Consider the following 15,184-nt stretch of genomic DNA (forward strand, 5'->3'; position numbering starts at 1 on the left):
CCTCATAAAGTTTCTGTCTTGAGAAGGCTACGGGAGAATCTTGTGGCTGACCTGCAGGTTTCTTGTTCTGTGGGGTTCTGGGGTGGGGCGGGGGTGGTGAGATGACAGGGTTTTCCCATAGTCATGTTTTTTTGGAGCCAGATGGACGAATCCAGCAGAAGATAAAACCAAGTGGAGGCAGACCCAGTCGTGGTACAAATCCCAGCTCCTCAATTACTGCACATGACCTTGGGCAGGCTGTTTCACCTCCCTAAGCGGCCTTTCCTCGTTTGCAAAATGGAGCTAATGAGTCCTTTGATTAAAGCTGTTATAAATATTAGATGTTTGTAAAGGCATCTAGCACATGGGAAACACTCAATAAATGGCAATTATCATCAGTGCCATTTCTGTTTGGGGAGGGCATATTATTTATCAGCTTGTAAAGAACGCTTGGCCACACAAATCAGGCAGACTTGGTAAACAAGTTGGGCAGAATCCTTGATTCTTTCAAAAAGCCATTTGTGTGTACACCCCGGGGCCTGCAAAACGCGGATTGGATGTTGTGGGTGCCGTCGATGGGAATGAGGTTGTGGCTAAAGAAACAGCTCACTCATCCCAACTCCAGGGTCCCTTGAAGCGGGTGGGAGTCTCCTTTGGCCTTGGGACCTCCAGAATGCTTGAAAAATAGAAGGAGAAATTTCGAATTTGGAGGGAGAGAGGTTCTTTCCCTGGGGAGCTGGTTGTGGTCGGGGATCCAAGCTTTAAGTGCTCCTGTTGCAAGATGAGGTTTGTAAATTCATGGACAGTTCTGTGGGCTTCCCAGTCCTGCTGGGTGAGAAAGAGTATCTCCTGCGTGTGCACGTGTGCGTGTGCGTGTGTATGGTGTGTGTGTGCATGTGTGCGCCTGTGCATGTGTGCACCTGTGTCTGGGCTGGTAGATTGCACCTGGGAAAGGCCGGTGCGTAACTGGCTAAATATTAATAAGCATATTCAAGAGAATTGAGGCCTTTGTTTTGTCTTCATCAGAAATGAATCCGTTCTTATTGGCTGTGTTTCTGCAGGAAGCGGTGCTGCGTGAGGAAGAAACGCTGCTTTGTTTTCCCTGTAGGCTTTCCAGCTTGGGCTTCTATTTCCTCGGAGCCTTATTTTTCAAAACATGTTTTTACAGCATAGTTACAACTCTGGAGATTACGGCCATCTCTTACAACTTTGGTTATGAAAAGAGTTTGTGTAATGTTTTTATTTCTTCTGATGGACCATTTTCTCACCTTCTTTTCTTCTTCCCGCGGGATGATGCCAGATATCTCCCTCCTTTGTGTCTTCTTCTTTGTGTCCAGCTCTCTGAGGTCAGGGCCGAGCGCCACACTTTGCTTCCTGGTCATCCTGCTTCCTGGTCTCCAGTGAAAGGATTTTGTTCTGTTCTGATGTCCCATCCTTTCTCCAGCTCCTATCTGTGCCTGCCCCTACCTATGTCTTCCTGGAACTTCTGTGAAGACTTCCTTATGTCAACATCACTTGGTAGGAAACTCCCTCTTCTGCTCTGAGACGGACCTTTTTGTTTGTTTGTTTCCTTGCATCAAATGCTTCCAAACTACAGTTTAGGTCCCACTGGTTTGGGATCAGACATCACCTGCCAGGCTTTTGATGAATTCCACTTGCAGGATTTGGTTGGCTGTCCTGGTCACCTGGCTGAAAAGAAGGCTAAGAAAAAAAGTCCAGAAGACAGCCCTGCATAATTTTTCTCTTACAAACCTGAAAAATGAGTTTCCACTAGGAAAAGAGACAGTTTTTCCTTCTGCCAAAGTTTTCTCTCGAAGGGAAAAAAGTGGGATCATGGGATTGGAAGGATGAAATGAAACTCTTTAGGAAACAATGGCTCTCCATCCCCTATTAAAATCCCTGCTGGGCACCCTCCTAAGTGTGTTGGTGCAGTTGAAATGCAAATGCTGTTTGTTCTGTTATTGATTTGCTCATAGAAAGTAGCAGAAATTTAATCCATGGAAAAAATGCTTGACTCGTTTCATCTCCTGCAAGAATTTCATTATCATCATCATCATCATTATCATCATCATTATTATTATTATTACAGAAAGGAGCACACCAAAAAAGGCAGGTCTAGAAAAACAGTTTTTCAGAAAGCTAGTTTTATTCTTCTTACGATGTAGTTATTTTCCAGAAATCTGTTAACCAGGATCAGGAGTTTTCCAGCTTTGCGCCCACGACCACTTATTACTGCCTGATTCTACTGCTTGCTTTTTTCCCTCTGTTGTTGTTTTATGAAGATTTGAAGGAAACTGCTCTGAATTGTTTACAGAGTGCTCAGCACCTCCCCTCACATCCTACCAGCATCAGAGATTGAAAAATATAATCCACCCCGATGTCCTTGCGTCTGGGTTTTCCGAAAGCTCAAATTCGAAGCCCGGGGTGGCTTTTTTTTATTGCTTGTTACATATTTGGGATTGCCTGCCCTTGCTCCAGTGGTGCAGGCTGAAGAAATACAAAGTGCAGCATTAGCCGGAGCAAAACATATAACTAGGACAGTGGATCTGCTGCCAAAAATACCATCTGCTGTTTTCCGAAGCCAAAGATTGATGACTTGGGCTGTCTCCTCCTTCAGCAAATAGTCACAGAGACTCAATACTCAATGTATTTATTTACTTTAAGTTTGACCAGCTTTTCGTGATATTTCTTGTTAGAAGGGGGGCTATAGGATGGAGTTACAAAGTAAGCCCAATTCTTTAATCTCCAAACTGATGCCTAAAAGTCTCCAGTAGCTGCCAATAGCAAATGCTTACTGTTTCCCTACCCCTAGCCCTTCCTAGGTAGGGCTGCCAGGTTCACCGACCTGAAGTGTTACTCATCTTGTGTCACTCCCCTGCTTAAAACTGGTGTTGTTGGTTTCTCGTTGTGTACAAAGTAAAGTCCAAACTCCGTTGTCAGGCTTTGAAAGCTTTTGTTCAGCCTTCTGTCCTTTGTTCCTTATGATCGTTTGCTTTCATGCCTCCAATTGGCTTAACATTTTGTGTGGAACACAGGTCTGCATTTTAACCGTCTGCAAAACCAGCCTGGTTGAAAACCATTCTGTGAAGCATTCCATGCTGCTTCCTTGGAATACATTTCTCCCTCCTTGGTGATTCCTAGATCCCATTTTCTACTCCTGTCTTGTGGCATTTATGACCCCAGCTTCCGTCATTACCGCTGTTTAGGTACACACACCTCTCTTCTGGTCAACTGTAGGCTTTGAATGTGCCCAAACCTTGTAGCAGCCCCAACTTTGAGCAGATTAGGTGCCCAGTAAGTTCTTTGTGGGTGAATGAATGAATCAATTAGTTGAATGAATGCATACCATGAAACAGAGCACGCAGTAGGCAGCAGGTACTCATTAACAAAAGTATCTTGTCCCGTGGCGCCAATATGGTGGCAAAATGTCATTGTCCAGGAGGACACTGGCTGCAGCGGTTTAGCAGTAAGAACGCAGGGGTTGCCCACGTAGACCATTTTCACGTCTGGGTGGTCCGCCAGCACTTCAGATGTATAGTGTAAGGATTTGTGTATCAGAAGTTCTGCTATTCCAATAATACTCAAATTAGGACCTTGAAAGGGTGGAAAGAGAACTATAGCAGTGGTAACTAGTGTTTTCTTCATGATAAGGTGGTCTGTTTTTGCTGTTTTGAGAATACACTGGTGGTAGAGAAGAAAGAGTGCTTTGGGGAGCCAGATCGACCTTGATTTGCAACCTACTTCTCCTTTCCTAGTTTGTCATCTTGAGTCTCAATTTCTTCACCTATAAAATGGGGATAAAAGCTACTCAGTAGGGATGCAGTGTGGATTAAGTAACATATGAAAAGTCCCAGTGCAGTCTTTTTTTTTTCGTTCAATTGAAGTATAGTCAGTTACAATCTGTCAGTCTCTGGTGTACAGCACAATGTCCCAGTCATACATATACATATATATTCATTTTCATATTCTTTTTCATTAAAGGTTGTTACAAGATATTGAGTATAGTTCTCCGTGCTGTACAGAAGAAATTTGTTTTTTATATATAGTAGTTAATATTTGCAAATCGTGAGCTCCCAAATTTATCCCTTCCCAACCCCTTCCCCCCTTAACTTTAAGATTGTTTACTATGTCTGTGAGTCCATTTCTGTTTTGTAGATGAGTTCATTAGTATCTTCTTTTTTCTTTTTTTAGATCCCCACATATGAGTAATAATAATAGTATTTTTCTTTCTCTTTCTGGCTTGCTTCACTTAGAATGACAATCTCCAGGTCCATCCCTGTTGCTACAAATGGCATTATTTTATTTTATTTTTGTCAACTGAGTAGTATTCCATTGTATAAATATACCACAACTTCTTTATCCAGTCATCTATTGAGGGACATTTAGGTTATTTCCATGTCTTGGTTATTGTATATGATGCTGCTATGAACATTGGGGTGCATATATCTTTTTGAATTTGAGTCCCCTCTGGTTATATGCCCAGGAGTGGGGTTGCTGGATCATATGATAAGTCTATTTTTAGTTTTTTGAGGAATCTCCACACTGTTTTCCATAATAGTTGTACCAAACTACATTCCCACCAACAGTGTAGAAGGGTTTCCTTTTCTCCACACCCTCTCCAGTGTTTATCATTTTTGGACTTTTGAATGATGGCTATTCTTACTGGTGTGAGGTGATACCTCACTGTAGTTTTGATTTGTATTTCTCTGATAATTAGCAATGTTGAGCATTTTTTCATGTGTCTATTGGCCATTTGTATGTCTATATTGGAGAATTGCTTGTGTAGGTTTTCTGCACCTTTTTGGGTTGGGTTGTCTGTTTTTTTGTTAAGTTGTATGAGCTGTTTATATATTCTGGAAATTAAGCCTTTGTCAGTTGCATCATTTGCAAATATTTTCTCCCATTCTGTAGGTTGTCGTTTTGTTTTGCTTATAGTTTCCTTTGCTATGCAAAAGTTGATATGTTTAATTAGGTCCCATTTGTTTATTTTTGCTTTTATTTCTAATGCCTGGGTAGACTGTCCTAGGAGAACATTGCCAAGATTTATGTCAGAAAATGTTTTGCCTACGTTTTCTCCTAGGCTGTTTATAGTGTCTTGTTTTACATTTAAATCTTTAAGCCATTTTGAGTTTATATGTAGGGTGTGATGGAGTGTTCTAACTTCATTGATTTACATGCTGCTGTCCAGCTTTCCCAACACCACTTGCTGAAGCCAATGCAGGTCTTAATACATAGTAAGGGCTTCACAAATGTAGGTATCACGTGTAAGAGAAGTTTGTGTGGTGGCCTGTCACTGGCATCATGAACATGTGACTTCATAGTCTGCAGAGCTGTCTAAAATTGCTTTTTGCCGCTGCTGTCCCTGAGGGTGGTTTCTTACTGTTGATTATAATTATTTAGGTTGCCTTCCTTCTATATTCTAAGGTTGGAAATTCTTCCTTCTATACTCACTAGAGGTTAGGAGTTCTAAGTGCTGTATCTCTATTTAAAGATGTGAACCTCTGGGAATTTTGAAACTGGAAAAAATACCTGTGGATGGAAAAAGGGGAAAGAAAAAAAGCCCTGGTGCTTAGGGGCAGAAAATGGAAATTTATGCAATGTTGAAATTCTTATTTCTCCATTATAGTTCTGAAGTTACTTGTCCATTATGCAATAGAAAAAAATCTGCTATGTGTACATTGGCTGGCCCATAGATATTTATATTTGCTATCCTTAGAGCTAGAAATGCTATTCTGATTTATCAGTGTGGACATTCAGAATGGTATTTTGTTTTCTAAATGTTTCTGAACTTTCTTCCCTCTTGTTCTTTAAGCAGCACTGAGGAGAGAGCCTGAATCAGAAGGGAGTTTGGTAAAAACAGACATTTCCCTGAAATTGTGTGCTTGCTAGCAGGGCCCCATAGCTTCTTGGCAGCTTGCTGGTGAGTATGGACTTTGAAGAACAATTTCTTTGGATGGTGTTTTACAAAATAGCCCCTTCTCTCCTCACGAGTTTGTAACCCCCGAGGGAGTGTTGGCGGGTTTCCCTCCTGGTGAGGAGTTGGGGTGGCTGATGGTGATGGTTATTTGAAGTCTTCCTGCCCCTCCTGACCAGTTTGGCCGACACACCCAGGCTGGAGCCCTCGGTGTCTCGGTGCCTCGGTACCGCGTGTGTGTGTGTTATCTGCTAGGATCTGGAAGGCCCTGCAAGAGAGCTGATGCCAGGCTGAGTTTGCCGGCATCCCTTGTTTCCTTAATGAAGACACTATTTTTGTGGAGTCTTCAGTTGGTTCTTTCTTTTCAGGCTTTCCTGGTGTGATCTTTGGATCTGGGACTTGCTGCTGAACTGTGGGTCTGTGATTCTTGGGCCTGGTGAGTGTGGCTTGAGATGTTCCTTCCACACCTCACCGCCTTCCTGCTCCTGGGGTCTGAGCTTTGAGCCGGCCTTTTCTGTGTTTACCTAAGTTGGGGATTTTTCCTGGTTGTGGGGAGGTGGCAGGAGATTGAGTTGCTCCAGGCTGAGGTTTGGACAGAAGCTGTTTGTTTTGTGGGAACACAAGAAGCTGATCTGAGAGACGGACACCCAGACAGAGGGGTGCTTGGCAAGAATGGAGTGTACCTGTGTGCGGAACACAGAGGGGAGGTACCAGCAACCAGGACTTTGATGAAAGGGCCGTAACAACATCGTGGGAGGTGATGGTCCCTGCTGTGCCAGGCAAGTTGAAGTTGCTGGAAGGATGCAGCACGCGGGTGTGGGCTGGTACCCCGAGGACGTCTGGAGTGCTCTTGGAGTCAGACTCTCCCCTGGGCAGGGTGGGTCTCCTCGCCTGCTCTGGCTTCAGTGCTGTGCCATCCGAAGGGACAGCCACCTTGCTGGTGAGCTAAGATCAGCCTTCCTTTCCTGGGGTGGAGGCTCCTCTCCCTGAACATCTGGGCGGCCGTGGGGTGACTAGGCGCAGGGCCGTTTTGAAAGCTTGGTTAGAGCCAGGGAGAGAGGGAGAGAGCAAGCCAGATTCAGACTTCTCACTCCGCCTCAGGCAGACATCAACATTCACTTGCCTAATGTGTAGTTTCATCAGATATAAATCACTTTGGATTGCTTTTCCCTCCATATAGTTTTCTGTAAACTTAACATTTTCCTTCTTGTTGAAAACAAGCGAAAAACCTTTTTATATTACAAAAGAAGGGGGGAGCCCCTAAACTAACTACATGGAAAAGTTCATTGAAGACACAAGTACCCCTGATAGCCAAGAAGAGCCCCTGAAGGATCTGGGGGGTGAGACTGAAGGGAGCCAGAGATGACATTGGCTTCAAGGAGGAGAGGCCCGGCCTGGTTGAGACTGACTCTTTTTGGAACAAGAAGTGGAGTGGCCTTGCAGACTTTGCCAGTGCTCCCCGGAGGCTTGTCCTCTGGCCAGGTTCGGTGGAGGGGCCCAGAGAGCCTTGTGCCAGGCCTGAGAAATTTGCGTGCCTGGGGTTTATCAGGGTGGGGCTGATGCCATTTTGAGCATCGGAGAAAAGGAGTGGGACTGTTTTGGTATTAGGGGGAAATGAGCAAATCAATTAAAAATAAATGCTGGACATTCTATTCCCCCTCCCCGACACTGCCAGTCCCCCAGCCGTCACCAGATCGTGGCACTGTGGCCTGTGGACTTGGCATGACTTTGACCATGGGTTTGCCGATGGCTAAGGCTGTAGAAGGAAGAGAGGAGAGGGTTCACTGGAAACAGACAGAGAGGGTGCCGGTGAGCCAGCAAAAGATGTTCATTATTTAAGTAAACTTTTTATAGAAGTTTAACCTACAGACTGAAAAGTGCACAGATAAAGCAGGGGGCTCATGACTTTTCATGAAGCAAACACACCTGGGGAACCGATGCTTGGGTCAAAAAAGGAGCCTTACTAGCACTCCAGAACCCCCATGGTGCCCCTCTGGCTTCCAATGTCATGCATGGTTCCTTTTGCCTGGTTTTGAAACTGACAAGAATAAGAGCCTCTCGTTACTTTTGCTCAACCTTAAGAAACATCTGATTTCCGGCTCCTTTTGCAGGAGGCGGGTTGTGGGATGAGCCTCCACCCACTGAGGTTGTGAGGACAACTCTGAAACCTTGGCGACTAGACGTCCCACCAGCCTGCGGCTCTGGGCTCCAGCGCTCTCGCTCCAGGCGCCCTTGAATGAGCTCTTGTGTTTTCCAGCAGAAAGCGTGGCTTGCTGCCACCTAGAAGACCCAGTAGCGCGGAGGCAGGAGTCCGGAGCAGGCTATAATTGCGGGCTCACAGTGAGCCGAGCAAGCCTTGGAGAGACTTGCCACATTCCTCGCAGAGGACAAATGAGATTTATATCCCTTAATCAGAGTCAGGGCCCCTGGCACTCCCTCCCACACCAGGCCACCGGGGTGGGGGCCTCTTACGGGGAAAAGGGCTGGGCAGGAGGGGCCAGGAGAGGTGGCCATGAGCTCTTTTGTAGAATATAGTTGTGTTCAAAAGGGAGTAAAGGGAATAGAGCCCTTAGGTAACTTCCTGGAGTAACTCATTAAGAAGCAGCCACCCCCAGGTTTTTGCAAATGATCCCCTATTCAGTTTAAAATTAAAAAAAGAAAATATTTTTAGTTTGGGCCAAGGGTCGGGCTGTCAGTTTCATAACTATGTAAAAGGACTCTTACCCAAACTTGTTTCTCTGGAGTTTTAAGGAATGCTTTTTCTTTTTTGTATTTTTGTAGATTCATGAATAGGATGACCTTTTCCTTTTGGCTTTTGCTCCTTAAAGGAGCCAGTCTTTTGTGTGTGTGTGTGTATTTTGATACTGAGCAGTGCTGTGCAATCCAGCCCCCAGATCATCTTGGTGACTCTTCTAAGTTCTCCAGACGTATTTACTGTGGCAATATTTTTAAGAAACTCATTTTGAAGAAAAGATGCCAGTAGAAGGGATAATGCATGTTTTAAAGGACCTCTCAGTTTCTTCCCTGAGTGTACGTTCTAGGACCTGGCAGATACAAATGTAAGTTCTGGAACCTGTGTATTATCACGGATGTCTCTAGAGATAAACAAAAATAGATTATGTGGTATGTATTTTTCTGTAGCTTGCTTCCCCCTCCTGCCTGTGTTGATACTCTTCCATGTCACTACGTTCTGGCTCCTGGACTTTTTTTTTTTTTTCCAAAGGCTGCAGTGTTCTAAAGGGTATGCCATATCCTATTTACCTGTCTCCCTCTTGGTAGATGTTTAAGTTCTTTTAAGTTTTGAGCTTTTACAAATAAGGATGTAAGGAGAGAAAGCCTTCTGCGTGTGTCTCTATGCATTTATATATTCCTAAGGATAGATTCCTAGAAATGGAATCAGTGAGTCCAAAGGTAAGCTTGTAATACTGGGCTTTGCCAAGTGGCCCCAGAGAGCTTGTACCAATTTCTGCTCTCACCAGTTTTAAACAGTGGGCGCTGTCCTCACATCCATGCCAGCTCTCAGTATTCTTCATCTTGTTAGCTTTTGCTGATCAGATTGTTTTAAAACATGGCACTTCCACTTGCATTTGTCTAACTACCAGTGACATTGTGCATCTTTTTTCCCTTGTTGCCCAGCCATCTGCATTTTTGACATGCTTGTTTATTTCCTTCATCCATTTTTCTCTTGGTGTGTTTGCAGTTTTCTTACTGCTTTTTAAGGAGTTCTTTGCAAATAGGGATGCAGAGGATTGTTTTGGAGGACCACATTTAGGGAAAGAATCATCTTGATTGGCATTCCTGGCTGTAAAGCGCCATGAAAGATCGTAGCCCGTCTTCTTTTTGGCACTGGTTAGAAGCTTTGGTTTTCTGTTTTGTTTTTATTTAATTAGGTGTAGATTTTCCTCCTGGCTGGAGAGTCCCGGCTGTCTGTAAATGCATTATCTTTGGTGTGGCACAGGGCGGTTGGTGGTGTGCCCTGGAAAGTGAGCGGTGCCAGGCAGGGGTGAGTTGCCTGTCGGAGCTGATTAGTGTGGATGTTGAGCGCGAAGCTGAATCCCTTGCCCCGTTTCTCTTAAAGACCGCGGTCTCTTGTGTGTTTAGCATAAAGGCGCATGATCGACAGAAGAAGAGATGGGGAGAACTGGAGCTGCGTTCCTGGCATTTCCTAGATCAGGGTTGCTCCCTAAACTCTCTCAGCAGTATCGGAGCCAGTATCCTTCCCTCCTTGTCTGGAGCCTGTGGAGGGCTGCTGCCTTCTGTATTGGTGAACAAACCGTTTGTTCAGAAGAGGCCAGGGCTGCCAGGGCTGGGAGTAGCTGGTGGCCCAGGTCCCCAGCACTTCCGTAGCCGTTGATGACAGAGGCAGACCCTTGACAGACCCCTTTAGACCCCTCCATCCCGCCAGGCCACCCTCACTGTCTCCAGTGGCAGAGGACACGCCGCTGTGCCTACTCTGGATGAGAGTCCCAGCCCCAAATGCCACTGTCTTGGGTGCAGCTGTCACTTCTCCCTGGATACGGAAAGAAACAAACAAAGGCCAAGTGTGTAGGGTGCTGATGGTTTGGGACTCACTGCGGGGAGAGGGGGAGTCAGCCTGCCTGTGGATGGAAGCCGAAAGGCTTGACTGAGGCTGCCTCCCACCCAATACAGAACAGAAACAGAAGGGCTGGCTCTTATGGATTTTATCAGCAACTAGATGCACCCGGGCCTGGTCCTTCTCCCCCAGGAACGTGTGTCCAGCTTTGATGTCTTGTGAGCCTGTTCTGAGCGATGGGCCACCACTGAATGTTGGTTTTGTCTCACAGGCAGCTGTGTCAGATACTGCTGCCAGCCCTGAGTCCTTGTGCCCAGGGGTTCTGGAGGCCAGCTCTTACCTGCCGAGGTTATGGTCTAAAGTATTGGGCTACATTTGAATTTTTGCTTGGAGCCATGAATAATGGCTAGTTTAAGCTCAAGCAATCACTCAAGCCAAAAGTGAAGACTGCTTGGTAAAAAAATCCCAGGGTCCATGGACTTCCTAGGAAGGAGAAGAAGAATCATAATACGAATACAAGTATTTTGGGACCCTGCCTCCCCATCCCCATTTTTCAAATAATCAAGTTGAGATCAGATCATTCTCTGAGCATGAAGAAACCGGTTTTCTTCCCATAAATCTCAAGCCACATACAAATGTGGACCGTCCACTCAATGGAGGAATAATTTTAACTTGCAGGAATAATCCACAGACAGTTGGGTGAAAGGCTCTTCATGAGATTATAGCACATACGTATTTCCATCCACCCATGCACTTTCTGCCCCCCTCCCTCCCTCTCTCCATCTCAGCAAATATTCTACCCTCGGCTCTGGGCTACATTAGGACACTTTCCCTCCTCTGGGTGAAAGTTGCTCATGGGGCTTTGCAGGAAGACAGGCACACATACAATGGAGCATTGTGATAAGGGAAGAGATAGAGGTTGGCATAAGTTCTGCTGAGGATTCTGATAGGAGAGCTTGTAAGGTGACCTGCACGGAGGAGCCAACTGCTGGGGAGGTGGACTGGCCAGGGCACCCTGGCCTCCTGTGCTGACCCCAGGACCATGGGCCTTACCCTTCATGGGATGGGGCCATGGGAGGATTTTAAACAATGAGGGCTGTGGTCAGATTTGTTCTACAGTTATGTGAAGGATAACTTTTAGAGATCGAGACCGGATCTTGGAAAGCCAGTGAGGAAGCCATTAATGCAAAGCCGTAAAGGCAAGAGAGAAGGGTTTGAACTAGGGCTGTGAGTGGTAGGGATGGCGAGGGAAAATGGACATGGAAAATACTTTGCACTGGTTGATGGATGTGGACGGAGGTGAGGGAGAGGATGATTGGCTGTTCTACCAACTGAAGTACCAAGTGATGCACGAGGGGCAGGTTTAGAAGAAAAATCCACAGTTCTGTTCTGGATGTGCTGAGTTTGTTCTGGGACAAAAGTATCTTGGGCAGTAAAGGATGGAAGTATTCGGCTGTGGATGGGAGATGGAATTGAAGGGAAGAGAGCTGAGTTGGAGGTTGATCCTCTTGGCAGACGAGACTGCTTATCCAGGGAAGATGAATCTGTTGCTCACGCAGCAGGAGACACAACTCTGGAGGCGGATGAGGGATGGTGGAGGGAGAGGAGACTCCAAGGTGACGGCGGAGGAACGGTCTGAGAGCCAGACATGTGGGGGGCGAGGGAACAGAGAACGTGGTGTCAGGGAGGCCAGGGGAGTGGAGTTGTGGGAGGAGAGCGCGATCCGGGTGGTCCATTGCAGCGGAGTTGTGTGTAAGATAAAGGCTGAAAGTGACTTTTGGATGCAGTTTGGGAGGCTAGGGATGCCATGGGTGACTTTGTGAGGACAGGTCCAGGAGAGCAAAGCTGGCAGGACCCAGCTGGGTGCCAGGGACTGAAGATCATGCAGACTGTAGGGGCTGAACCTGTGGAAAGCTTAATCACGGTCTCGGTGTTCACCAAGCCTTTGACTTCTTTCCCGTGTCGGTGCCGAGCTGCGCCCGCTAACAGCGCCTTGTACTGATCTGAACTGCAGCCACGCAGACATCTTCAGGATATTGAAAAATCGTTTTTTAGTGAGCAGCTCTCATCTCCCAGTCTCTCATCTCAGCCGCAGGGATTCTATCCTGTTCGGTTTCAGGTGGATCCTTTTACGTTAGAGATCTCCTTTCCTTTAACTGTTAATCATGTAACTACATTACAGTGATATGTCTTGTGTAATGACGTATTCTGGACCTGCATTACACCTCGTCTTTATATAATAGTAATTCCTTAATAGTGAATAATAATACCTTTAACAAATGAACTCTGGCTAGTCGTATGGCCTCTATCTGCATGCTATCATATAAAATGTATGAAAATCCCAGAAGCTTCCACTGAATTTTTAGTGAATATATATTTTTAATTTACTTATTTATTTATATTTATTAATTTTAATTTTATTTTTTAGGGGGGAGGTAATTAGGTTTATTTATTTATTTTTGGAGGAGGTACTGAGGATTGAACCCAGGACCTTGTGCATGTTAAGCATGCGCTCTACCATTTGAGCTATATTCTCGCCCCCCTCCCCCAGTATATAGATTTATGTTTTTTTATAAGTGGTTTTCTGATGCAGATGATAAACAGTGAGAGTTGAAATGTGTTCGGGTATGGAACTGTGTGAGTCCAATATCAAGATGGACGAAACAGCCTTTGATCACCCTGGAAAGCTTATCAAGGATGTGTTTGGTCCATCTCCATTTTATAGATGAGCAGACTGAGGCACAGAGGACTTAAGTCTTTTCCCAAGCGTGGGAGGAATGGAGTTAGAATTCAGAGTTTGTGCGATAAATGCTGGAGAGAGTGTGGAGAAAAGGGAATCTTCCTACACTGTTGGTCGGAATGTAGTTTGGTGCAGCCACTATGGAAAACAGTATGGAGATTCCTCAAAAAACTAAAAATAGACCAACTATGATCCAGCAGTCCCATTCCTGGGCATATATCAGGAGGGAACTCTAAATGGAAAAGACACATGCACCCCAATGTTTATAGCAGCACTATTTACAGTAACCAAGACATGGAAACACCTAAATGTCCATTGACAGATGACTTGATAAAGAAGTTGTGGTATATTTATATACAACAGAATACTACTCAGCCATAAAGAAAAATAAAATAATGCCATTTGCAGCAACATGGATGGACCTGGAGAGTGTCATCCTGAGTGAAATAAGCCAGAGAAAGAAAAGAAAATGCCATATGGTATCACTTATATGTGGAATATAAAAAAATGACACAAATGAATTTATTTACAAAACAGAAACAGATTCACAGACATAGAAAACAAACTTATGGTTATAGGGTAGGGGGAGGCGGGGTTGGAGGGATAAATTAGGAGTTTGGGATTTGCAGATACTAACTACTATATATAAAATAGATAAACAGCAAGGTACTACTGTATAGCACAGGGAACTATATTCAATACCTTGTAATAGCCTATAATGAAAAAGAAAATGAAAAGGAATATATATATATGTATTTATGTATAACTGAATCACTGTGCTGTACACCAGAAATTAACACAACATTGTAAACCAACAATACTTCAATTTAAAAAAAAAAAAGAATTTAGGGTCTGTGGGCTCCAGGGCTGACTTGAACAAGACCAGCTCTATAATCCCTCTTTCAGTTATAATTGGCTTTGTTTTCTGGGCCATCATAAACCTGGAGATCCTGAACAGGTTAGTCCGCCTGGTTTCAGCCCTTGTGTTTACCTGATCTGACAAATCTCTTGCAAAGGTGAGTTGCTCACTCTGAAACCGGTGCTCATTCAGACGTGCAGACTGAAGCGAGGGCTCCAGCAGTAAGTACTGCTTAATTCTGGTACCTGCTAGGTGTGCAAACATCATTTACTCAAGAAGTCAGCTAATTCCTGGTGATGGAGGGCCTGTCATTGCACTGAGCGCTGAGGGAGGGTGCCCGCGTGAGCAGATTGTGGGAGCGGGTCGGACCAGTTTAATGGATTAAGCTACTTAAGAACATTTTAAAAGATGCACCCATTAATATGTCTTCCCCTCTTGTTTGGTGGTAGCAGACTGGCGTTTTTGATCTTCCTGGCAGAGGTCCCCTCCTAATCGGAAGTGATAAGCCAAACAGTCATTCATTTGCTGAGACGTGATGGCAGATTGTGGCTCATCGGAGTGAACCAGAGAGCCCTGAATCCATAGGGAATGTGAGGCAGGTCTGACTCGTGGCCCTCAGGAGAGTGTGGGACCAGGCATTTCTGCGGATGGTAGAGGAGGTCGGAGTTTTAAAGTGTGGAGGCAGGAATTGAGTCTCCTCCTGGGGCTGGAACCTGGATTCTCTGTCTAACTCCAGCCCTGCCCTCTGAGAGGCTGGCTGACCTCTGGGTCTTAGTTTCTTTGATTTTAAGAAGGAGGAACTACCTTCAGTACCTGCCTTGCAGGGATGTTTTCAGTTCTTCAGAGGAGGAGCTCTATGTAAATCCTGGATATTATTTTTAAATGCTGAAGAATGTATCTAGGACAGGCAGATGGTAAGTATTTGCCTGCCGTGAGAACTGGGGGTGTGTCCACAGAAACAGGAATGAGTGAGTCAAGAGCTGGGAAGGGACTTGGATGTCATCTGTTACTGCCTTATTTTACACCTGGGGGCACTGAGGCCCAGGGAGATGGAGCCCCACCCCCATATCCCAGCAGTGAATCCCATGTACCTTTCTCTTTGGCTGGCTTCTTAACCACGTGATTTGGAAGGGTTAGTTCATGGTTATAGTTTGGGTG

At 45.2% G+C, this 15,184-nt stretch overlaps 1 protein-coding gene across 3 annotated transcripts in view; it reads left to right on the forward strand.

The window, feature by feature from the left end:
- Positions 1-15,184, forward strand: part of LDLRAD3 (low density lipoprotein receptor class A domain containing 3) — a 226,021-nt gene that overhangs the window by 43,953 nt on the left and 166,884 nt on the right. Inside the window, exon 1 of one of the 3 annotated variants that reach the window (XM_072969793.1) lies at positions 5,807-5,899. The exons of the other annotated variants lie outside the window; for them this stretch is intronic. The gene's annotated coding sequence lies outside the window, so the exon portion shown is untranslated. Of the gene's footprint in view, positions 1-5,806; positions 5,900-15,184 lie in introns of those variants that run through there. 3 annotated transcript variants of the gene reach the window in all.

This window comes from Vicugna pacos, chromosome 10 (genome assembly GCF_048564905.1).
Source record: "Vicugna pacos chromosome 10, VicPac4, whole genome shotgun sequence".
Lineage (NCBI taxonomy): Eukaryota > Metazoa > Chordata > Mammalia > Artiodactyla > Camelidae > Vicugna > Vicugna pacos.